This window comes from Bufo bufo, chromosome 3, assembly GCF_905171765.1.
Source record: "Bufo bufo chromosome 3, aBufBuf1.1, whole genome shotgun sequence".
Classification (NCBI taxonomy): Eukaryota; Metazoa; Chordata; class Amphibia; order Anura; family Bufonidae; genus Bufo; species Bufo bufo.
The window spans coordinates 28418204-28445333 of record NC_053391.1 but is presented as its reverse complement, the minus strand read 5'-3'; the positions used below and the strand labels follow the sequence as shown (position 1 = coordinate 28445333).

General features: G+C 45.0%; 1 protein-coding gene across 15 annotated transcripts in view; it reads right to left on the bottom strand.

The window, feature by feature from the left end:
• Positions 1 to 27130, bottom strand: part of LOC120994415 (zinc finger protein 420-like) — a 289066-nt gene that overhangs the window by 187173 nt on the left and 74763 nt on the right. The gene's annotated exons all lie outside the window — the stretch shown is intronic.

Genomic DNA, 27130 nt, shown 5'->3' with positions numbered 1-27130 from the left:
AAATTTTCAAATCGCTCCCACTCGCCAGGCTTTGACGCTAAAGTCACCAAACTTGGGTCACTTAGTCATGGGGTCAACCCGAAAATTTTTGGCACATTTTGGGGACCATGAAAAGTGGGCGGGGCCACACAGAACCAATCAAAATCTCCCCATTGACTGTAATGAGACGTTCAAATTGCTACTCCTCCCACATTTTTAGGAGTACAAATTCCAAACTTTGCAGTCTTGGTCGGCACCCACCCGAGTACCTTGCTTGTGCTTTGTTAACCGATCCCACCCTCCGGGCCCCTGGGACGGGCCCCCAAAATCCACGTTTTTCCCATTGACTTTGACAGGGAAAATTTTCAAATTGCTCCCAGTCGCACAGATTTGAAACTAAAGTCACCAAACTTGGGTCACTTAGTCATGGGGTCAACGCGCAATTTGTTAGAACATTTCGGAGACCCTAAAATGTGGGCGGGGCCACACAGAACCAATCAAATTCTCCCCATTGACTATAATGAGACGTTCAAATTGCTACTCCTCCCACAGATTTAGGAGTATAAATACCGAACTTTGAACTCTTGGTCGGCACATACCCGAGTATCTTGCTTGTGCTTTGTTAACCGATCCCACCCTCCGGGCCCCCGGGGTGGGCCCCCAAAAACCTCTTTTTTTCTCCCATAGAGTTTTATTGGAAAAATGCAAACGTTTGTCACTCATACAGCTTCGGAGTTAAACTGACCAAACTTGGGTCACTTAGTCATGGGGTCAACCTCAAAATTTCTGTCACATTTTGGGGACATTAAAAAGTGGGCGGAGCTACAAACAACCAATCAGATTTTCCCTATTGACTTCAATGAGAACATTTTTAATTGCTGCCATTTCAACAATGTTAATGGCAGGGTTGTTAAACTTAATATATTCGGTTAATAGGTGACTAGAATTCAAATGTTTAAAAGTGGGCGGAGTCTACAACGGCCAATCAAATTTCAGCCATATGTTTTAATGGGAAAATTTAAAACTGCCGCTGCTCTTAGAGGGTCAATGGCAAAGTCACTAAACTTGGAACAGTTGGTCAATGGGTGACTGGGATTCAAATTTGAAAAAGTGGGCGGAGCCTAAAATAGCCAATCAAATTTCAGCCATTTAACTTAGACCACCAGGTGACCCCCCCCCCCCCCGGACTCCCAGGTGACCCCCCCCCCCCCCCCCCCGAACCAATCCAATCGCACAACAGTTACTCAAGCCACTCCACCCAGTTACTCCGCCCACTCCAGTTGTAAGCTACTGGTGGAGGCAAGAACACTTCACACAATTTCCCCAGAAATTGTACCTTTTCTAGTTCTTATTATTCTTATTATAGCCAAATTTGCCACCCTAACTCCTCCCACAATTTTTACACTACATAGACAAAAAATTACTAAAACGTGCAGATTGTTCCCGATCGGATTGCTATTACTTTGTGGAGCGATCCCACCCCCGGGGCCCCCTTTTTTCCTATAGACTTTGACAGGGTAAATTTTCAAATCGCTCCCACTCGCCAGGCTTTGACGCTAAAGTCACCAAACTTGGGTCACTTCGTCATGGGATCAACCCGAAAATTTTTGGCACATTTCGGGGACCCTGAAAAGTGGGCGGGGCCACACAGAACCAATCAAAATCTCCCCATTGACTGTAATGAGACGTTCAAATTGCTACTCCTCCCACATTTTTAGGAGTACAAATTCCAAACTTTGCAGTCTTGGTCGGCACCCACCCTAGTACCTTACTTGTGCTTTGTTAACCGATCCCACCTTCCGGGCCCCTGGGACGGGCCCCCAAAGTCCACGTTTTTTCCCATTGACTTTGACAGGGAAAATTTTCAAATCGCTCCCAGTCGCACAGATTTAAAAACTAAAGTCACCAAACTTGGGTCACTTAGTCATGGGGTCAACGCGCAATTTGTTAGAACATTTCGGAGACCCTAAAATGTGGGCGGGGCCACACAGAACCAATCAAATTCTCCCCATTGACTATAATGAGAGGTTCAAATTGCTACTCCTCCCACAGATTTAGGAGTATAAATACCGAACTTTGAACTCTTGGTCGGCACATACCCGAGTATCTTGCTTGTGCTTTGTTAACCGATCCCACCCTCCGGGCCCCTGAGGCGGGCCCCCGAAAACCTCTTTTTTTCTCCCATAGAGTTTTATTGGAAAAATGCAAACGTTTGTCACTCATACAGCTTCGGAGTTAAACTGACCAAACTTGGGTCACTTAGTCATGGGGTCAACCTCAAAATTTCTGTCACATTTTGGGGACATTAAAAAGTGGGCGGAGCTACAAACAACCAATCAGATTTTCCCTATTGACTTCAATGAGAACATTTTTAATTGCTGCCATTTCAACAATGTTAATGGCAGGGTTGTTAAACTTAATATATTCGGTTAATAGGTGACTAGAATTCAAATGTTTAAAAGTGGGCGGAGTCTACAACGGCCAATCAAATTTCAGCCATATGTTTTAATGGGAAAATTTAAAACTGCCGCTGCTCTTAGAGGGTCAATGGCAAAGTCACTAAACTTGGAACAGTTGGTCAATGGGTGACTGGGATTCAAATTTGAAAAAGTGGGCGGAGCCTAAAATAGCCAATCAAATTTCTGCCATTTAACTTAGTCCACCAGGTGACCCCCCCCCCCCCCCGAACCACCAGGTGACCACCCCTGGACCACCAGATGACCCCCCCCGAACCACCAGGTCACCCCCCCCTGGACCACCAGGTCACCCCCCAGAAATGCAAGAACACTTCACACAATTTCCCCAGAAATTGTACCTTTTCTAGTTTCATTTACAATATTAATCCTGAAAGTGTTTGTCCGATTCCTATCTGTATATTAGAGCCCGTCTTGTTATTTCTAGGGATGAGCGAATCGACTTCGGATGAAACATCCGAAGTCGATTCGCATAAAACTTTGTTTCAATACTTCAGAAATTGATTTATACTGTACCACTTGGAACCGAACCCGAATTCGGGCAATGTTTTTTTACATTATAATTCAATTTCTGAAATTATTAAGTGAAGTCTCGCAAGACTTCCAGAGGTAATAACTTCGGCCCATCCGAGACAATACATTCTAATACTGTATGGAGTGCTCGCTCCGTACAGTATTAAAATGAAGTTTTATGCAAATCGACTTCGGATGTTTCATCCAAAGTCGATTCGCTCATCCCTAGTTATTTCATATCAATTAGAATTTTAGAAAATTCTATACTCAGATAATTTTTGCTCTACTTCGTAAGAGAAATCTATTGAAGGGTTTAAATATGCAGGAAAAATTGATCTTTCATGCAATGAACCATAAGTGTCTCTTTTTGAATGTCCAAACAGTTGGGAGTAGAGTTGAGCGGACACCTGGATGTTCGGGTTCGGATCCATCTCAAAGGATGGATGGTTGAGGCTGTTAGAACTGTCTATTCTGCACAAGGTACAGACAAGTCTTGTGGGATCCAGGCCTGGTTCATTTTAATGAACGTGAGCTTGTCCACGTTGGCTGTGGACAGGCGGCTGCGTCTGTCTGTAATGACGCCTTCTGCCGTGCTGAATACACGTTCAGAGAGGACACTGGCTGCAGGGCAGGCCAGCACCTCCAAGGCATACAGGGCAAGCTCTGGCCATGTGGACAATTTGGAGACCCAGAAGTTTAATGGGGCAGAACCATCAGTCAGTATGTGTAGGCGTGTGCACAGGTACTGTTCCACCATGTTGTTCAAATGCTGCCTCCTGCTCAGGGCCGTCTTTACCAAGGGGCAAAAGGGGCAGCTTCCCCAGGCCCAGTTGCTCCTGGGGGGCCCAAGGCAGCTGCCTCTTGAGCCCTGCTAGCCACTGCCCCGGGTGTCAGGCTGTCAGCAACACAGTGGGTGCTGCCATGCCATGCCTGCCGGCACTGAGTCCAGCCAGCGTACTGTGAAAGCTGTGATCTAGTCTAGGACCTTAGATATCATCATCACCATGTGACCAGTAACCTAGCAATATTACTGGTCACATGGCTATGAGGTCATCACAGGTCCAAACCAGGAGTGTTGCGGGAGAAGTTTGGAGCTTTTCTTTTGTGAAGATTACATCAGAAAAAGGGGACAGGGGCTGTTATGCTAATATACTGTAAACTACAGTATAGTGGGGTGCTGTATACTGTGGGGGGCCTGTATACTGTGGGGGGGGGGGGGTGCCCTGTATAGTGTGGGGGCCCTGTATAGTGTGGGGGCCCTGTATAGTGTGGGGGGGCCTGTATAGTGTGGGGGGGCCTGTATAGTGTGGGGGGGCCTGTATAGTGTGGGGGGGGCCTGTATAGTGTGGGGGGGGCCTGTATACTGTGTGGGGGGCCTGTATACTGTGTGGGGGGGCTGTATAGTGTGGGGGGGCTGTATAGTGTGGGGGGCCTGTATAGTGTGGGGTGCTGTATACTGTGGGCTGCTATACTGCTCTACTATATACTGTGGGGTACTGTATATTGTGGGGCTCTATACTGCATACTGTGGGGTGCTGGGGTGCACTGGAACACTAGGGTGAGCCGAGCCCTGGTCTCCTTCCTGCAGAGCGGTGCCCACTTCCAGCCTGAGCCCAGCTGCCCAGAGCACTGACCCTGAGCCGCTGGAGTCTTCAGAACTGGAAGTATTTACAGTCATTCACTGTACTCTACCAGATGTGTGATTTTTTTTTTTGTGTGTGTGTGTTGTGGTGGAGGGCGTGATTGCCTGCTAAGGTGTGGGAAGGCGGGATCCAGGGGGCCCAAGTAAATTTTTGCCCAGGGTCCAATCAATATTAAAGACGGCCCTGCTCCTGCTAACACGCTCCATATCAGCAGTTGGGGCCGGTTGTTGCAGCGAGGTGACAAAGCTTTTCCACATGTCGGCCATGCTAACCCTGCCTTCTGAGGTGCTGGCGCTGCGTTGGTGACCTCTTCCTCCTCCCCTACCTTTGCCTTGTGCTTCCACTTGTCCCCCGGCGTCAGTAGGGAATGCTCTCAGGAGCGCGTCTACCAGCGTGCGCTTGTAGCATCTTCCGATCACGCTCCAGTGAGGGAATTTAAGGGATTCTGTCATGACATTTGAGGCCTATAACCTAAACATATGGCCAGGTCCCTACTAATAACCTGAATCCGAAACTGTCCTTATTAAATGTGCCTGTGGCTCTATTGGTGTCGAAGGGGACGTCGCTTCATACAGGGTGCCCGGCTGCCGCCTTCCCACTAGAAATCGCCGCCCTCCCTTTCTATAGAGCCGCCTTCCTCACCTCAGCGCCGCCTCCCACAGCCAGATCCCAGCTAGGTATAACCTGATGCGCCCGTGCGGACTCCTGGCAGTGGCCTCGTTGAGCGAAGTGCGCATGCGACGGCCGGCGTACTTCGCTCAAACCTGCCTTGACCGCCCTATTGCAGCCATCCTCTCACAGCTGCACGGTATCTGGCTGTGGGAGGCGGCGCTGAGGTGAGGAAGGCGGCTCTATAGAAAGGGAGGGCGGCGATTTCTAGTGGGAAAGTGGTGCTGGGCACCCTGTATGAAGCGACGTCCCCTTGGACACCTTAGGTAGATGAATGACAGGTTATTAAAACCTGTTTTTATGTGCTAATAGAGCCACAGGCAGATATAATAAGGACAGTTTCGGATTCAGGTTATTAGTATGGACCTGGCCATATGTTTAGATTATAGGCCTCAAATGTCATGACAGAATCCCTTTAAGGATGTCACATTGTCTTTGTAACGGGGATCCAGCAGGGTGGCCACCCAATAGTCAGGACACGTTAAAATGTGAGCAACTCTGCTGTCGTTGGGCAGGCACTGCAGCATGTAGTCGCTCATGTGTGCCAGGCTGCCCAGAGGTAAGTACAAGTTGTCCTCTGTGGGAGGCGTATCGTCTGCGTCCTCCGTATCCCCCCAGCCACGCACCAGTGATGGGCCCGAGCTGCGTTGGATGCCAACCCGCTGTGAACATGCTTCATCCTCATCCTCCTCCTCATCCTCCTCCTCCTTGTCCTCCAGTAGTGGGCCCTGGCTTGCCAACCAAGTTTGTACCTGGCCTCTGCTGTTGCAAAAATCCTCTTTCTGAGCCACTTCTAAAAGACTGGCCTGAAAGTGTTAGAAATGACCCCTCTTCCTCCTCCTCATCCTGGGCCACATCCTCCTTCATCATCGCCCTAAGTGTTTTCTCAAGGAGACATAGAAGTGGTATTGTAACGGTGATAACGGTGTCATCGCCACTGGCCATGTTGGTGGAGTACTCGAAAGAGCGCAACAGGGCACACAGGTCTCGCATGGAGGCCCAGTCATTGGTGGTGAAGTGGGTCTGATCCGCAGTGCGACTGACCCGTGCGTGCTGCAGCTGAAACTCCACTATGGCCTGCTGCTGCTCGCACAGTCTCTCCAGCATGTGCAAGGTGGAGTTTCACCTGGTGGGCACGTCGCATATGAGGCGGTGAGCGGGAAGGCCGAAGTTATGCTGTAGAGCAGACAGCCGAGCGGCGGCAGGATGAGAACGCCGGAAGCGCGCACTTTATTCAGCAGCTCTGACATGTCGGGGTAGTTGTGAATGAATTTCTGCACCGCCAAATTCAGCACATGGGCCAGGCATCGATGTGCGTCAAACCGCTAGTCCCAGAGCTGCAATGAGATTTCGTCCATTATCGCACACCACCAGGACGGGCTTGAGGCTCACTGGCAGCTACCTCTCGTCGGTCTGTTGTTCTATACACCGCCACAACTCCTGCGCGGTGTGGGGCCTGTCCCCCAAACACATCAGTTTCAGAACGGCCTGCTGACGTTTACCCCGGGCTGTGCTGAAGTTGGTGGTGAAGGTCTGTCGCTGACCGGATGAGGAGGTGGTAGAAGAGGAGGAGGAAGCAGAGTAGGAAGAGGCGTCAACAGGAGGCAAAGAATGATGCCCTGCGATCCTTGGCGGCGGAAGGACGTGCGCCAAACAGCTCTCCGCCTGGGGCCCAGCCGCCACTACATTTACCCAGTGTGCAGTTAGGGAGATATAACGTCCCTGGCCGTGCTTACTGGTCCACGTATCTGTGGTTAGGTGGACCTTGCCACAGATGGCGTTGCGCAGTGCACACTTGATTTTATCAGATACTTGGTTGTGCAGGGACGGCACGGCTCTACTGGAGAAGTAGTGGCGGCTGGGAATGACATACTGTGGGACAGCAAGCGACATGAGCTGTTTGAAGCTGTCCGTCTCCACCAGCCTGAATGACAGCATTTCAAAGGCCAGCAGTTTAGAAATGCTGGCATTTAGGGCCAGGGATCGAGGGTGGCTAGGTGGGAATTTACGCTTTCTCTCCAAGGTTTTTTAGATGGAGAGCTGAACGCTTCCGTGTGACATGGTGGAGATGCTTGGTGACGGAGGTGGTGGTGTTAGTGGCACATCCTCTGTTTGCTGGGCGGCAGGTGCCAACGTTCCTCCAGAGGCGGAGGAAAAGGCCGAGGCAGAAGAGGGAGCAGTAGGGGCCTGAGCCCTTTCTTGGTTTTGAAGGTGCTTACTCCACTGCAGCCCGTGTCTCGCATGTAGATGCCTGGTCATGCAGGTTGTGCTAAGGTTCAGAACGTTAATGCATCGCTTCAGGCTCTGATGGCACAGCGTGCAAACCACTCTGGTCTTGTCATCAGCACATTGTGTGAAGAAGTGCCATGCCGGGAACTCCTTTAAGCTGGCTTTGCTTTGCTCGGTCCCTGGTGATGGTGGCCAGTAGCAGGCGAACAGTTTTGGCGACAGCTGCTCTGCTTTTGCACCCTGCTCCCTCTTTTGCTACACTGTTGGCTCGGTCTCACCACTGCCTCTTCCTCCGAACTCTGAAAGTCAGTGACACGACCTTCATTCCATCGTCCCCTGCATCGTCCTCCACCCAGTCTTCCTCCCCGACCTCCTTTTCGGTCTGCACACTGCAGAAAAACGCAGCAGTTGGCACCTGTGTTTCGTCATCATCAGAGACGTGCTGAGGTGGTATTCCCATGTCCTCATCAGGAAACATAAGTGGTTGTGCGTCAGGTCTTCCACCCCTGGGGAAGGGCTAGGTGGATGCCCTTGGGAAACTCTGCCAGCAGAGTCTTCAAACAGCATAAGAGACTGCTGCATGACTTGAGGCTCAGACAGGTTCCCCGATATGCACGGGGGTGATGTGACAGACTGATGGGCATGGGTTTCTGGCGCCACCTGTGCGCATTCTGCAGAAGACTGGGTGGGAAATAATGTGAACCTGCTGGATCCACTGTCGGCCACCCAATCGACTAGCGCCTGTACTTGCTCAGGCCTTACCATCCTTAGAAAGGCATTAGGCCCGACCAAATATCGCTGTAGATTCTGGCGGCTACTGGGACCTGAGGTAGTAAGTTCAGTAGGACGTGTAGCTGTGGCAGAACGGCCATGTCCTCTCCCTGCACCAGAGGCTCCACCAACACCACCACCACCACGACCGCGTCCCTTATTAGATGTTTGCCTCATAGTTAGCGTTCACCAAGCAAAGTAAAAAGTGGTTGAGTCTGTTAAAAATAATTATCCGCCAATAAAAACCCTGATGTAGGGTATTGTAAATAATTATTTTTTTTTTAACTCTATATGACAGCGGTATTTGTGGCCTAAATTTTACAGTAACTTATGCACGTCTTATCCCAGATGTGCAGTATATCAGAGTTTTTTTTTAAACCCCAGTTAGCAAAAGCTGTATTTGTGGCCTAAATTTCACAGTAACTTATGCACCTATAATCACAGATGTGCAGTATATCAGAGGTTTTTTTTAACCCCAGTAAGCAAAAGCCGTATTTGTGGCCAAAATTTCACAGTAATTTATGCACCTATAATCCCAGATGTGCAGTATATCAGAGGTTTTTTTTTAACCCCAGTAAGCAAAAGCCGTATTTGTGGCCTAAATTTAACAGTAACTTATGCACCTATAATCACAGATGTGCAGTATATAAAACAGTGTTTTTTCCACCCCCGGTATGCAAAAGCCGTATTTCTGGCCAAAAATGAACAGTCCCTTATGCACCTATAATCCTAGATGTGCACTATATAAAAACAGATGTTTTTTTTTTTTTTCACCCCAGTATGCCCCAGTATGAGAAAGCCGTATTTCTGGCCTAAATTGAACAGTCTCTTATGCAGCGATAATCCTAGATGTGCACTATATGAAACAGAGTTGTTGTTTTTTTAACCCCAGTGTCTCAAAGCAGTATTTCTGGACTTGCAGACATGCAGATATCCTGTGCTGGTGCACTATCGTTGCATAAAATGGCTACCGATTATGTATTGACTAACTGAAGGAAAAAAAGTTCGTTTTCAGTAGTAGTTTGCTCAGGGCAGGCTTAAAACAATTGTGCACTGCACCCACAAAACACATTTGCTGTAGATCGCTGAGTAAAGAAGCAGTTCTATCCCTACACTAATCCGAGCAGAGTGACGGGCGGCGCTACGTGACTCCAGCTTAAATAGAGGCTGGGTCACATGCTGCAATTGGCCAATCACAGCCATGCCAATAGTAGGCATGGCTGTGATGGCCTCTTTGGGCAAGTAGCATGACGCTTGTTGATTAGCTGCTTTGCAGCCTTTCAAAAAGCGCCATAAAAATCGCCAAACACCGAACCCGAACTTTTACGTAAATGTTCGGGTGCCGAAAAACCTAAAGTTCGGTACGAACCCGAACTTTACAGTACGGGTTCGCTCAACTCTAGTTGGGAGGTATGGTGATATTCTGTATGTTGAATTGGAGGATGTGGTCAATCTAATCACTGAAGATCAAACTGGTTTCTACCTTTGATCCCCTTGAAAGCAATGGGCCTTACACAGAAACTTTCTATAATAAGGTGCTTAAAGGGGTTTTATGTTTTGTATCAACCTTCTTTAAAATAAAAGTTTATGAAGATAACCATGTCCTCTCAGCTCTTTCTTATTTCCTGTGTCCATGGGCGGGGCAGTTATAGAGGAGGTCTATGTAACTGGAGGGGTGGGAGGAGCTATAAACTAACTGGGCACTGTTAGGGGGCGGTGCTGGAGCTGTGGCTGAGAAAGGAAAAGGGCATCATGGGCTTGGTTGGTAAGAGCAACAGAAAGTGCTACATACAGGATGGAAACAAACCCGATTGATTTGTTTACATTGTGAAAACAGGTCAGGAACGTCCAGACTGAGCCCAAAAAAAAACATTAGAAAGATGAACATGAGGTAAGCAAGTACACGAGAATATCTGTTAAACATCATATTAATCCAAGAGAAGCCGTTTAATGACTTTACATTTCTTAAAGGGGTTCTCCGGGAATTAAGAAAATGAAAATACTTAAATATTACTTTTTATAAATACATAATCACTAGGTGAAATAAAATAGCCACCATCCTATTAGTATACACAAAACCTGTCCTAATCACACAGGAGGACAAGTAACTTCAGAACGCTGAGCTAAAGAGCTGCCTCATCCTTCTCTCTGCTCTGCTTGTCAGGGGTTATGATCCTGAATAAAGCTGATAAGATCTTCAGCTGAATCTCTGTGGGAATGGAGTTCATGAGGAGACATGAAGAACAGAGAGGGCGGACAGGACAGATTGTGGTAATTGAGGCTGCATACAAGTGCTGCTGCTATCAGCCACATCCCCACCTCCTCTCTGTACTTTATGTCTCCTCATGAAATCCATTCCTACAGAGACAGCTGAAGATCTCATCAGCTGTATTCAGGATCATAATCCCTGACAAGCAGAGAAGAGATGAGGATGAGGCAGCTCTGCGATTAGGACAGGTTTTGTGTGTACTAGCAGGATAGTGGCTATCTTCTTTCTCCTATGATTGCTCACTAGACAAAATGAGCCATCATAACTAATGAAAGGTATTTTGTAATATATTTATAATAAAAGTAATATTTCTGTATTTTCTGTATTTTTTTTTCTTAATTCCCAGAGAACCCATTTAACAAGGAACAGTGTCTACCTGAATAGACAAGTGTGAATCCAGCACAAACATGTGTCCAAGAACGATATGGTGATACGCACTGACAAGAGGAAAGGGGATAGTGAGAATGGATTATGAGTATTATGGGCAAGAAGCCCTGAGAATTGTCTCAGAGATGCATTGACCCAAAAAAGTGATGGTGATCCCACTACAGAGAACCACTATTGCCAACTTTGTAGTATTACATTTGTGAGTCTTAACCTTTCAGAACTGCATCTCTTCATATGAGAAGACTATGTATAGCCCTATAATTGGCTGGACATGTTGTAGTAGGAGCTGGCAAGCCACTGTTTCAGCACTGCTGCCATTCCTGTGTTGGTTGATGACACCAGTCTTGATGCCATCCAGCTGGTAGGTTTGTCACTAGAGATGAGCGAATCAAAGCTGACGAAGTGGAATTTCCTCACGCTTCGGGGTTGCTGCATATGTGAGGACATGGAGCAAGAAACTCTAGGAAGGCGGGATCACCCATAATGCTATGCAGGCAGCCAATCAGCAGCCAGCCAGGTGATGTCACAGACTATAAATAGCCTCAGCCATCTTTGATCCTGCCATTTACAAGTGTACTTCGTGCAGAGAGAGACGTCAGCAGGCGCTAGGGACAGTGTTAGAAAAAATTTAATTGTACTAAAAAAAACTATTTACAAGTGCAAAGAACGATTATTCAAGGTGTAGGAAAAGGATAGGAAGGAATCATTCCACAGCATTTATGTAGAACAGGGTTCAGTAGGGGAGTTTACAGCCTGGGTAATAGGAACAATCCTATTACACCTTGCTGCACTGACTGGGGATCCAAATCGCCATTATACAGCTCTGTACTTCCTGTAAACTGTTCTTGTTATTAGGGTGCAAGTGCTGTGTGTTACAGCCATTAACAGGGGTTATTACAAGGAAATATTTCTCAGTCTTATTTGCCGTTCAGCGGTGCAGTTATATGTTCTAAAGCCTTTTGTGGCGTGTATTAGTGGCAAAAGTAAAATATATTTGCCGTTCAGCAGTGCAGTTATCTCAAAAGCCCTTTTTGTCATGTCTTAGTGGCAAAAGAAAAATATATTTTCCGTTCAGCGGTGCAGTTATATGTTCTTGTAGAGGGAAAGGGGAGATTTAAATGTACACTCACCTAAAGAATTATTAGGAACACCATACTAATACGGTGTTGGACCCCCTTTTGCCTTCAGAACTGCCTTAATTCTACGTGGCATTGATTCAACAAGGTGCTGATAGCATTCTTTAGAAATGTTGGCCCATATTGATAGGATAGCATCTTGCAGTTGATGGAGATTTGACGGATGCACATCCAGGGCACGAAGCTCCCGTTCCACCACATCCCAAAGATGCTCTATTGGGTTGAGATCTGGCGACTGTGGGGGCCATTTTAGTACAGTGAACTCATTGTCATGTTCAAGAAACCAATTTGAAATGATTCGAGCTTTGTGGCATGGTGCATTATCCTGCTGGAAGTAGCCATCAGAGGATGGATACATGTTCTCATTCTGTTTACGCCAAATTCGGACTCTACCATTTGAATGTCTCAACAGAAATCGAGACTCATCAGACCAGGCAACATTTTTCCAGTCTTCAACAGTCCAATTTTGGTGAGCTTGTGCAAATTGTAGCCTCTTTTTCCTATTTGTAGTGGAGATGAGTGGTACCCGGTGGGGTCTTCTGCTGTTGTAGCCCATCCGCCTCAAGGTTGTGCGTGTTGTGGCTTCACAAATGCTTTGCTGCATACCTCGGTTGTAACGAGTGGTTATTTCAGTCAACGTTGCTCTTCTATCAGCTTGAATCAGTCGGCCCATTCTCCTCTGACCTCTAGCATCCACAAGGCATTTTTGCCCACAGGACTGCCGCATACTGGATGTTTTTCCCTTTTCATACCCTTCTTTGTAAACCCTAGAAATAGTTGTGCGTGAAAATCCCAGTAACTGAGCAGATTGTGAAATAATCAGACCGGCCCGTCTGGCACCAACAACCATGCCACGCTCAAAATTGCTTAAATCACCTTTCTTTCCCATTCTGACATTCAGTTTGGAGTTCAGGAGATTGTCTTGACCAGGACCACCCCCCTAAATGCATTTAAGCAACTGCCATGTGATTGGTTGACTAGATAATTGCATTAATGAGAAATAGAACAGGTGTTCCTAATAATTCTTTAGGTGAGTGTGTATATATATATCTATATTGTGAGGGGTTATGCTCGGGATCAACTTTGCTGGGGTCAAAGGACACTCGTTTGTTCCATCCAATTCAGATAAAACACCAGGGTATAGGTTTTAAGCTGACTTGTAGCCAGGTTTATTAACCCCTTCCCGACTGCCATATGGCTATATACGTGCTATCTGCACATGCCCCGTGCAGCTAGCACGTATATACATGTGCCGGCAGCGCTTTAATTAAAGCTCCTGCAATCTAGCAGGAGCAGGTCAGGTCCCAGCTGACAGACACAGCAGAAACCCTGAGGAGAAGACAGGAGCGGTTTATTACCGCTTCTGTCTTCTCCTGTGGCGGCAGCAGAGCGTTACCTGAGCGCATCGTGGAGGGAGCAGGAAGCAGCAGTGCGGCTTTCTCTGTTAGTCCCTGCGGTCACGTGACAGCCGGGGGGGGTGTCTGGAACAGGAGCACAGGCAGAGCTGAACAGACCCTGATCAGCTCTGCCTGTGTGTCATGCCCCCACAGGGCCCGTTTTCCCCTATAACTGGGGCTCCTATGGATGCCCCAGTTACAGTGGAAACATTGAAAAAATAATAATCTGTGTCCTCCAGAGGTCTTTTAACTGCCTCCGGACCGCCTAACGCAGGATCACATTCCGGAGGCGGCAGCTCTGCGCACAGTCACGCATATACGCGTCATCTCGCAAGACGCGAGATTTCCTGTGAACGCGCGCACAGGATCGGAAGGTAAGCGAGTGGATCTCCAGCCTGCCAGCGGCGATCGTTCGCTGGCAGGCTGGAGATGTGATTTTTTTTAACCCCTAACAGGTTTTGATAACCGCGTCTAATATACCTGCTACCTGGTCCTCTGGTGGTCCCCTTTGCTTGGATCGACCACCAGAGGACACAGGCAGCTCAGTAATAAGTAGCACCAAACACCACTACACTACACCCCCCCTGTCACTTATTAACCCCTGATCACCCCATATAGACTCCCTGATCACCCCCCTGTCATTGATCACCCCCCTGTAAGGCTCCATTCAGACGTCCGTATGTTTTTTACAGATCCACGGATACATGGATCGGATCCGCAAAACACATACGGACGTCTGAATGGAGCCTTACAGGGGGGTGATCAATGACAGGGGGTGATCACCCCATATAGACTCCCTGATCACCCCCCTGTCATTGATCACCCCCCCTGTAAGGCTCCATTCAGACGTCCGTATGTTTTTTACGGATCCACGGATACATGGATCGGATCCGCAAAACACATACGGACGTCTGACTGGAGCCTTACAGTGGGGGTGATCAATGACAGGGGGGTGATCACCCCATATAGACTCCCTGATCACCCCCCTGTCATTGATCACCCCCCTGTAAGGCTCCATTCAGACGTCCGTATGTTTTTTACGGATCCACGGATACATGGATCGGATCCGCAAAACACATACGGACGTCTGAATGGAGCCTTACAGGGGGGTGATCAATGACAGGGGGGTGATCACCCCATATAGACTTCCTGATCACCCCCCTGTCATTGATCACCCCCCTGTCATTGATCACCCCCCTGTAAGGGCTCTTTCACACTTGCGTTCTTTTCTTCCGGCATAGAGTTCCGTCGTCGGGGCTCTATGCCGGAAGAATCCTGATCAGGATTATCCTAATGCATTCTGAATGGAGAGAAATCCGTTCAGGATGTCTTCAGTTCCAAAACGGAACGTTTTTTGGCCGGAGAAAATACTGCAGCATGCTGCGCTTTTTGCTCCGGCCAAAAATCCGGAACACTTGCCGCAAGGCCGGATCCGGAATGAATGCCCATTGAAAGGCATTGATCCGGATCCGGCCTTAAGCTAAACGTCGTTTCGGCGCATTGCCGGATCAGACGTTTCGCTTTTTCTGAATGGTTACCATGGCTGCCGGGACGCTAAAGTCCTGGCAGCCATGGTAAAGTGTAGTGGGGAGCGGGGGAGCAGTATACTTACCGTCCGTGTGGCTTCCTGGGCGCTCCAGAGTGACGTCAGGGCGCCCCAGGCGCATGGATGACGTGATCACATGGCACGTCATCCATGCGCATGGGGCACTCTGACGTCATTCTGGAGCGCCCCGGGAGCCGCACGGACTGTAAGTATACCGCTCCCCCGCTCCCCGCTCCTACTATGGCAACCAGGACTTTAATAGCGTCCTGGCTGCCATAGTAACACTGAACGCATTTTGAAGACGGATGCGTCTTCAAATGCTTTCAGTTCACTTGTGTTTTTCCGGATCGGACGTGTAATTCCGGCAAGTGGAGTACACGCCGGATCCGGACAATGCAAGTGTGAAAGAGAGAGAAATAAATAATGTTATCTGGTATGGAGATAATGGACAACAGCAGTGGTACCCTTAAGGGAGTAGGTTCGGTCTCCTAAATAGCTAAAAACAAAAGGTGCGGGAACCGCGCTCTAAATAAACAATAAATGTCAGTAATAAACTCCTGCAAATACGGAAAAATATGAAACTCATCCAGTTACCAGAGATATAATTCGCTGAACCCTAATGTTCATGCGGAGATAGTGCAAATTCTCCTACTACTGGTCCATAGATCACGTAGTGAGTCTCCAGCAACTTTGACCAAGCTCCGAACCCAAATAGAGGAGGCAGATTTTGCTGAAACGTATTAATTATACGAAATGGGGATCTCAAACACCTCGTGCTGGTCCACAGATCTCGTGCTGGGTGTCCAACCACTGAATCCAAACACCGGACCTTCAAAGGAATAAGACAGATGGTGCAATAACCTCGGTATCTTCAAAAGGTGAGGAATTTATTGTACTTACAATTAATAAGTTACAAACTTGCACATAGAAATGCCCGACCCGGGTTTCGCTGTTCGCTTCTTCAGGGGCTGCGGTATACAAGCCGCTACAAACCGCGAGTAGAAGTACCCTTCCACCCCGGAACTGAAACGGACTTCCGTAATCAGTAACATGTCAATCAAAGTGTCAAATGTCAAACATAAAATGTGCATTAAAACAAACATATAATATCACATAAAAACACAATAAAATCTAGATATAATATAGATACACATGTATGAAATGTTTAAAAACATATATGTATAAAATTATATAAATATATATAAAATTATCAATTAAAATGGAAAAGGTATCAAACGGATCAAGCCATACAGACTGCTTTTATATCCCACTCAATGTTTAATCCTTGTGGCTGTAAGGTGTCCATCTCAAATATTTGAGATGGACACCTTACAGCCACAAGGATTAAACATTGAGTGGGATATAAAAGCAGTCTGTATGGCTTGATCCGTTTGATACCTTTTCCATTTTAATTGATAATTTTATATATATTTATATACATATATGTTTTTAAACATTTCATACATGTGTATCTATATTATATCTAGATTTTATTGTGTTTTTATGTGATATTATATGTTTGTTTTAATGCACATTTTATGTTTGACATTTGACACTTTGATTGACATGTTACTGATTACGGAAGTCCGTTTCAGTTCCGGGGTGGAAGGGTACTTTTACTCGCGGTTTGTAGCGGCTTGTATACCGCAGCCCCTGAAGAAGCGAACAGCGAAACCCGGGTCGGGCATTTCTATGTGCAAGTTTGTAACTTATTAATTGTAAGTACTTTAAATTGCTCACCTTTGAAGATACCGAGGGTATTGCACCATCTGTCTTATTCCTTTGAAGGTCCGGTGTTTGGATTCAGTGGTTGGACACCCAGCACGAGATCTGTGGACAAGCACGAGGTGTTTGAGATCCCCATTTCGTATAATTAATACGTTTCAGCAAAATCTGCCTCCTCTATTTGGGTTCGGAGCTTGGTCAAAGTTGCTGGAGACTCACTACGTGATCTATGGACCAGTAGTAGGAGAATTTGCACCATCTCCGCATGAACATTAGGGTTCAGCGAATTATATCTCTGGTAACTGGATGAGTTTCATATTTTTCCGTATTTGCAGGAGTTTATTACTGACATTTATTGTTTATTTAGAGCGCGGTTCCCGCACCTTTTGTTTTTAGCAAGTGTGAAAGAGGCCTTAGGCTCCATTCAGAATTTTTTTTGGCCCAAGTTAGCGGAAATCTCACATGAACTCACCATACCCCTCACGGAATCCAAATGCGTAAAATTTTTTAGACATTTATATTCCAGACTTCTTCTCACGCTTTAGGGCCCCTAAAATGCCAGGGCAGTATAAATACCCCACATGTGACCCCATTTCGGAAAGAAGACACCCCAATGTATTCCGTGAGGGGCATATTGAGTCCATGAAAGATTGAAATTTTTGTCCCAAGTTAGCGGAAATGGAGACTTTGTGAGAAAAAAAAAAAATCTATTTCCGCTAACTTGTGCCAAGAAAAAAAAAATTCTATGAACTCGCCATGCCCCTCATTGAATACCTTGGGGTGTCTTCTTTCCAAAATGGGGTCACATGTGGGGTATTTATACTGCCCTGGCATTTTAGGGGCCCTAAAGCGTTAGAAGAAGTCTGGGATCCAAATGTCAAAAAATGCCCTCATAAAAGGAATTTGGGCCCCTTTGCGCATCTAGGCTGCAAAAAAGTGTCACACATGTGGTATCGCCGAACTCAGGAGAAGTTGGGCAATGTGTTTTGGGGTGTCATTTTACATATACCCATGCTGGGTGAGATAAATATCTTGGTCAAATGCCAACTTTGTATAAAAAAATGGGAAAAGTTGTCTTTTGCCGAGATATTTCTCTCACCCAGCATAGGTATATGTAAAATGACACCCCAAAACACATTGCCCAACTTCTCCTGAGTACGGAGATACCAGATGTGTGACACTTTTTTGCAGCCTAGGTGGGCAAAGGGGCCCACATTCCAAAGATCACCTTTAGGATTTCACAGGTCATTTTTTACACATTTTGATTTCAAAATACTTCCCACACATTAGGGCCCCTAAATTGCCAGGGCAGTATAACTACCCCACAAGTGACCCCATTTTGGAAAGAAGACACCCCAAGGTATTCTGTGAGGGGCATGGCGAGTTCCTAGAATTTTTTATTTTTTGTCACAAGTTAGTGGAATATGAGACTTTGTAAGGAAAAATAAATAAAAAATAAAATCATAATTTTCCGCTAACTTGTGACAAAAAATAAAAAGTTCTATGAACTCACTATGCCCATCAGCGAATACCTTAGGGTGTCTACTTTCCGAAATGGGGTCATTTGTAGGGTGTTTGTACTGTCTGGGCATTGTAGAACCTCAGGAAACATGACAGGTGCTCAGAAAGTCAGAGCTGCTTCAAAAAGCGGAAATTCACATTTTTGCATTTTTGTACCATAGTTTGTAAACGCTACAACTTTTACCCAAACCATTTTTTTTTTACCCAAACATTTTTTTTTTATCAAAGACATGTAGAACAATAAATTTAGCAAAAAATGTATATATGGATGTCGTGTTTTTTTTTGCAAAATTTTACAACTGAAAGTGAAAAATAGCAATAAATTATCTGTGGATCACTTCAGCTGGACAAGATGGAATAGGTGCTCTTGGTCTAAGTGGCCCACCCAGCCACGAGCAAGTGATAAAATATAAAATGGATAGACCAGGCACTCAGTATATGTTACTAAAATAAGATATTTATTTCACACAATGATAAAAAAAAGGGGTAAAATTGATAAAAGTTGACCAAATACTGACAGTGTGAAAGTGGCCTTAGGCCTAGTCCACACTTCTGTGATTTGCTCAGCAATTGTGAGCCAAAACCAGAAGTGGAGCTTACACAGAGATAAGTTATAATAGAAGGATTTACTCCTGTTCTGTGTTTCTGACCAACATCTGGATTTATCACACGATCACTGATGGAAATCACTGAAGTGTGAACTAGATCTTATTATTTTATTTTATGGGAGCTGTTATTTTTTTTTTACGTGCAGTTTAAATATTATGTTCATATTAGCACTATTCATGAAAAATTATTCTATTTGTGTAATTTCTATAAACTTTTTTAAAATTTACTTGAGAACATATTTTAGCTTCACTAGTGCACTTCACAATCCAGTTATTTCAATGTGGATCTAATGTTTTCCAATACTCGTGGATTGGAGCAAAACTGCAATAATTCACACAACTTGTGGACAAGCTTTTGGAAGAAAACAGCTGTGTTTTTATTTAATCCTGAACACCACCTTAAGGGCTGTTTCCCGCAATGAACTCAGTCGTGTGAATCCTGCTCCGTGTGTGAGCGTGATCCTCCTTTGTGGACTTGCAGGAGCGCAGGGCATTATACTGATTTATAATGCTGTGTGCCTCTTCTTGACCTTACTGATACAGAATCATAGTGACATACAGCTGTCAGTAAATTTCTGTAGACGTAAAGTCAAGCACACAGCATTATAAACAATGTACTCGCTAATGTGAAACATCCCCAAGAGTGGATGCACATGATTTATGTGCATGAAATCTGCAACAAAACTGCACAAAAAATGCACGGTAATCTATTGAATATTTGGTGTGTTTTTTGGACGGGTTTATGTGGTTTTTTAGTTCAGATTTGATGTAGAATTTCCACAGATCTCACCCTTCTATTAAAAAGTGTGAAATCCGCACCCAAAAAAAACAACAAAAAAGAAAAACACAAGTAACATGCTGCTGATTTCAAAATTCACATAGCAAGTCTGAAACTTTGCTGGGATTGTAGGATGCTGCAGTCTTTCTGCACAAAATCTGGGCACAAAAATTGGCCGAAATCTGCAGTGTACAGCCACCCTTAGGTTATACATCAGAAGAAATCTTGAGGTTGAAGGTCCACTTTTCCTACTATCTGAACATCACGTTTTGTCATCTGAGTGAATTCTTAGATGTTCACAAGATTTGACTTGTTGGTATAACATTTTCTATATTTAGGACAAGAGAAGGGCTTCTCTCCTGTGTGAATTCTCAGATGTTTCACAAGATCTGATTTGTTTGTAAAACATTTTCTACATTCAGGACAAGAAAATGGCTTCTCCCCTGTGTGAATTCTTAGATGTTTCACGAGATTTGTGCTCTGACAAAAACATTTCCCACATTCTGTACATGAATATGGCTTCTCTCCTGTGTGAATTCTTCGATGTTTTACAAGATCTGATTTCTGGTTAAAACATTTCCCACATTCTGAACATAGGTATGGTTTCTCTCCTGTGTGAATTCTTAGATGTTTTACAAGATCTGATTTGTTTGTAAAACATTTTCTACATTCAGGACAAGAAAATGGCTTCTCCCCTGTGTGAATTCTTAGATGTTTCACGAGATTTCTGCTCTGACAAAAATATTTCCCACATACTGTACATGAATATGGTTTCTCTCCTGTGTGAATTCTTACATGTTTCTCAAGATCTGATTTCTGGTTAAAACATTTCCCACATTCAGAACATAAATGTGGCTTTTCTGTGTGATTTTTCAGGTGAATAACAAGACTTGCTTTTTTACTAAATCTCTTCTCACATTCTGAACATGAATATGACTTCTCCCCTGTGTGATTTTTCAGGTGAAGAACAAGACTTGCTTTTTTACTAAATCTCTTCTCACATTCTGAACATGAATATGGCTTCTCCCCTGTGTGAATTATCTGATGTTTCACAAGGTTTGATTTCTGTATGAAACATTTTCCACATTCAAGACAAGAAAATGGCTTCTCCCCTGTGTGAATTCGCTGATGTGCAACAAGACTTGAATTCCGAGTAAAACATTTCCCACATTCTGAACAAGTATGTGGCCTTTTATCTTTGCAAATTTTTTCATGCCTGGAAAGATTATGTTTAGTTTTAAATTGTTTCCCATGTTCAGAAATTACAAACATTGTACCAAGTCTACATTTAGTACTAGTTTTGCCAGTTGGAGATGGATTATCATCTACTTCATAAGAGGGAGATAAAAGGAGATGTGGATCGGTGCCTCTCATCCTGTCATCATCTAGAAAATAGAAACAAAAAATTGTTGATAGCTTATCATTTCTATGTCATACCTTGGTAGCACTACAAAAAGTCTCAGTGTAGCGTTAGGCTAAGGGTACCAAAAAAATTAATGAAAATGTCCCTTCTACTCCTTCTCACAGTAATTAAAGAATACTAAATTTAAGCTCAACTTACTGCAGCGCACCAGCCTGCAGGAGGAGCACTTGCAGGGCTGGGGAGGATAGGAATGGTGGCGGTGGCAATGAGGATGGTCATAGTCCTCACAGTGGCTAATCCCTGTTCTAGCGCTCCCTGGGCCATGCGTGCAGTGAATGGAGAGGGACACAACCTCTTTTCCCCTCAGGGCACTGGGGGGGGGGAGATTTTGGGGTCTCCTGTCTGGTGGTGACTGGAGTGCAACTGATGTTAGGTGAGCAGTAGGGTGCAAGGCAGGGGAACAAGGCTGCATACTGGATGTGGGGCCCAATGCTCAGGCCAGCTTGGTTATAGTAAAATATATATTTTACTGAATAGATGATGGGTGTCACCATGCAAATATAAGCAATAGGCACTGTTCTCAAGTATTTCACAGAGTAGGCTTTTCCCAAAAGCTGTGTATAGAAGGTGGCTATTATGATGTTTATCCCAGAGTCCACAGATACAAAAAAAAATCTTCCCAAAGGCATGCAATGTCTCTCAATATCTCTGTGCAATGTTCAAGATCTGGGTGCAGTCCTAGATCAGATGGTCAGTTCATCTCAGTACTGTGGTGGCGCCAGAAGCAATATAACCCAAACCACATGCAGTAAAGTCTAGATCTATATGCGTGCATTACCTTTACTGCCTCTGTCCAAGCACTGTCCCTTTTTAAAATGGTCCTAAACCTCCTGGAATAATTCAACGCTCTTTTCCATCAGAGAATGATTTTTAGCAAAGCCACATTAGCCATTCATGCCACTGAAGTGTACCGTTAGCATCTCAGTAAACATCCTAACAACTTTAAAAGCGAACCGTAACATTTACTCTTTTAACAGGGAACCACTGGGTCATTGCATTACTAGTGATTTATCTTCTAATTGCTTGTTTGACCTCTTACAGACTGAAGTCTATTAAAACTGCCTTCACAAAAATGAATAATGTTCTAATCACAAAACTCGCATCTTTCAATACATGTCTTGTTTTCATCTGCCTTGGCGGCAGCTGCCTGGTATTTGTTAAATTTTACTGTCAACCAATATCCCCAGGTCTTTTTCAGTGCCAGTTTAATGATTTAATAAAAAATAAAAAAATTGTAAAACTTAATGCATAACCTTATATGAATCATTAATGAACTTTATTTGCTTCTGGAATATCATATTATACACTTTTAATAACTTTAAAGAGTTCATTATCATCTGAAAATACTATAATTCTACTCTGTAAGCCCTCTATAAGGTCATTAAGCGGTATATTAAAAAGAGAACCCAATAATGACCCCTGTGGTACCACAATGGTGACTGTGACCTAATCCGGCACCATATTTGTAGAACAGTCATTATTCGTTCCTCAGGATAGGTCATCAGTATCCAGTCAGCGGGGACCCGAAACCTGAGACCCCCAATGATCAGCTGTTTCAGAAGGCAGCGGCGCTCCGGTGAGCAGCGTGGCCTCTTCAGAACTTATTAAGCACAGTGCCATACATTGTATGCGGCTGTGCTTGGTATCAGCTCAGCCCCATTCACTTCAATGAGCTGCGCCTAGGCTATGTGATGATGAAGATGACATCACAGCCTAGGGTAAGCTGCGAGAAAGTTGCGGCACTCACAGGAGTGCATGGTTGTTCTCAAGCAGCTGCTAGGTGGGGGGTCCCAGGTGTTGGACTCCGGCCAACCAGGTATTGATGACTGATCCTGAGGATAAGTTATCAGTGTAAAAAAAAATTCCACTATTGATAACTAGTGAGGAGCGAAGTTCTCAAAACTTCGATTCGGCTGCATCACCGAATTTCACAAAGAAATTAGCTTTGTCACAAAGCGCATTTCTTTGTGAGTAGCGGGCACAATGATGGGGAATGGCGATTATGCCACCGCCTCAGGTGCTGCGTTCATTGCTGATCGCGGCATCTGAGATGACCATTGAGGGCTGTCAGGGGGTTAATCTGTTAAAAAAAAAAAAATTAATACTCACCTTATCCATTTGATCACGAAGATCCCGCTAAGGCTAACTTGCTCAAAGATCCAGCGCAAAATCTCGCACAGTGGGGGATGACATCGTGATCTCACAAGTCACCGCGGACCAGATTTACCATAGGATCTTCAATCAAGATTAGCATGCAAATGGATGAGGTGAGTATGATTTTTTTTTTTGTTCTACTGCCATTTTAGGGAAAATTTATTCGTTACCACAAAGCATGAGAAACTTCGGCTTTGCAGCAAATCAAATTTTCCCTGAAATTCAGATCGAAGTCCAGTTCGTGAACTTCGATACGCTCAATAATGTTGATAACCTATCCTCATGATAGGTCATCAATATCAGGTCGGGGGAGTAATTACAGCTCCCCTGCCCCATTCACTTGAATGAGGAAAAAGAATTGTAGTTACAGTGCACACTCCATCCCATTCAAGTGAATTACAGTAATTACACCTGCTCACCACTGAAATGCCAATGGTGGTCAGGTAGACAGGGAAGACCATCCAGCATACAAGTGCCCAGGAGGCAGGTCTTCTTTGTGAAGCACTCTCTCTACTGAGCTGCTACATGGTCGCTTTCTTTTGCTCTGAGTGACCACTGCAGTGCTCTCCTGGTTGGATGCACAATTGTAGAATAGCGCATAAAGCAGCAAAAGAGACTTGAATAAAAAAAACTGTATGCATGTAAAAAATCTTATTTATCCAAATTTTAAATATAGTATAAAACATCAACATCTTGAGTACTGACTTAGGACTCCAGTGAACATCAATGTCCCAGTCAAAGTTCAAAAATTCCAATGAACATGGAAGCACAGAGATCTTAGAGGAGAGTCCAGTGACATGCACAAGTCCGGGGTTTCCAACCGTCCGTAAATTTACAGACAGCCACAAAAACTGTGCATTTTCTTCTGCTGTCTGTAGCTTCCGGGCGGGTGGGCTGAAAAGGTGTAGAAAATTGTCTAAATTTAAGCAAAGGGAGCTGGCTTGCATTTAGGCCGTCGCTGGATATGCTGAAGTAATGTAGAGACCGGCGCCTCTACATAACTGCAACACATCCACCACCAGCGCGGGGGCTTATTAAGACTGGCGTCTAAAACGCCGGTCTTAATAAATGACCCCCACTGTCTGTAAGAAAATTTGACCTGAAGTGTGAAGTAAGCACTGCGTGTGCAGTCCAGGGAGAAGGAAGCCTATGCTGCAAGCCCGCTGTGTGCTACAAAGGGGAGCGGAGCATGAAGAGGTCAGGCGGAGGAGTCCCTCGGTGCCACCAATGAAAGCGCCAACCAGTTTCCTACCTGATGGAAGGATAGAATTTCTGTAGGTGGAGCTGGAAGAAGCAGTGCTCAAAAAGCTGCAAAATTGACCTCAAAGACACAAAAAAAAAAAAAATACTACCTGCTACTTTTTGAAACTAGAATTCCAGCGTGCGTAGTCATATAAACCCTCTATAAGTGTCTGAGGTCACAGGGCGATCATGAGAACGAGAACCTGTGCTCCTCTATTTGAATGGAGCTGTGGTCAAACGCGCATGCTGCCACTTTATTCAGCTCTATTGGGCTTCTGGAGATAGCCGAGCGCTTGACTGGAGATAGCCGAGAGCTTGTATTCAACTATGTCCAGCAGCCCTATAGAGTTAATTTATGTGGCACAACACATTTGTGTCTGACACGCCATTCAAATGGGGAATCTGAGTCCCCGATCGTCTGACTGGCAGGGGCCCGGACCTCCTCTACCACAACACTCACGTTATTTCCCGTTGTAATTTTCTTATTATATATGTAGCTGGCAGATAATAAAGATTTATTTTTCTTTCACTGACAGCAATTCTTTCTGTCTTTGATGTCGTTATTTGCCTTTTACATGATGCATATACTGTGTTTTTCGCTTTATAAGACGCACTTTTTTTCCACCCAAACATGGGGAAAAAATGGCTGTGCGGCTTATAAAGTGAATACTAGTGAGTGCTTCTATTATAGAAGCTCTCACTAGTATGCATTAGGTGCAGGGAGAGGGTGAAGTGCTGCGATCGCTGCCGGTACTCGCCCTCCCTTGTCTTCTTCTCTGGGGCTTCATGCACTGCAGGTCCTGACCGCGTACAGTGTCAGGATGTAATGTGTGCACTGTGACCAGACGCTGCACGCAGTCAGGTGACAGTGCAGCGAGGGCCGGATAAGACAAGTGAGTGCGACTGGAGGAACGGTCGCCGGACCTGGAGAGGAGCAGAATCGCAGGAGAGGTAAGTGAAGTTATTTATTTTATCTCTGATCTGAGGTCTGATGGGGATCTGGCATGGAGGTCACATAGGCTTCTGGCAAGGAATTGTGATCTGAGGTGTGATGGGGCTCTGACATGGAGGTCTGATAGGAGACTGGCATGGAACATAACTAACCACGCCCACCCTTTCCCACCCTCAGTTTAAAACTGGAATGTGTGGTGTAAAAAGAAAAGAAATTGTACAATACCCTAAATTTTGTGCAAACAAGTGCAAAAAGTTGAAAACACCCTATTTTTGCAATTTTTTGACACCAGAATTCTGGAGTGAAGGTATGATAAATCAGGGCCTATAACTTCTTGTGGACTGATCTTTCCTTAGCTCCACTCATTAACTTGTCATTTACTGATCTGTACTCTCTAGGTTTGGACCCTGGCTTGTTCTACTTATTAACCTCTCGTCTGCTGATTTGTCTGTGCCTGCCCTTCAAACTCACATCTGTTTTCTGTCACCTTGGCCCCCAAATACAACCTGGGACCTAGCAGCCAAGACCACCTTAGAACGGATTCTGTTGAATACCTAAGAGTAGCCTTAGTCTCTGCTGACCGGAGTGATGAATGACGACAGGTAGCTGTTTCTGAGTTTGTGGGTGTTGGTTCTGGTCATGGATCTCTGTAGTTATCATTACAAATATTCCATTGCGCCTTATAAGAAATATGAATACTAACTACTTCAACTCACTCATTCAGAAAAGATGAGCAGATATCTATGTAATATAAGCTCCTTCATTGGAAAGCAGATGTTAACGTGTTAAGTAAACTCAATCGGCAATTTATAGAGCTAGAAAAAAAAGAATACACAAGACTGTGAAAGGCTCTTACCATTCATTGACTCGGATGTGGGATTTGTGGTTTCACTCGTTGTTCCACCATGACTTTCCTGTAAGGATCCAAAATTAAAGGCATGAGAAAGAAGAAAATGTAACTATAGTTTATTATATATCCAGGCGAAGATCAAAAATCTCTAAAAGACATAAACCTAATAAAAACAGGGAATGCTTGAGTGGCAATTAGACAGGATCAGCATTCTATGAGGTATTTTACTCATCAACAGAAATCTTTGCCATTTTGCTGCATGAAATTATATGAGCCGATCCTGAAGTGGACAGCGGTGCTCATTACCATTATTTAGTAACATCACAGCTTTTACTGTAAAGAAGCCTTTCATCAATGCTGGAGATTGAACCTTCTTTCCTCCAGCTAGAGAGCTGTCACTCTCGGCTTTTGTGGTGACCTCCCTGTTGAATCTGCTCATAGTATTTTTTTGTATTTACTGTATATACTATATTTTTCGCTTTATAAGACGCACCCGATAATAAGACGCACCCCAGGTTTAAGAGGAGGAAAAGAAAAAAATATTTTTCATGAGACTTCATATCAAATCCTCAGATCAGACGACCCCCATAAATATCAGGACATCAAATCAGGCCCCCATATCAGGACATCACCTCAGCCCTTCATGTCAGACCCCCATCAGACCTCAAATCAGCCCACCTTGTCAGTCCCCCTTCAGACATTAAATCAGCCCACCTTGTCAGACCCTCTTCAGACCTCAGATTAGCCACATTGTCAGACCCTCTTCAGACCTCAGATTATCCCACCTTGTCAGACCCACTTCAGACCTCAGATTATCCCACCTTGTCAGACCCACTTCAGACCTCAGATTAGCCCACCTTGTCA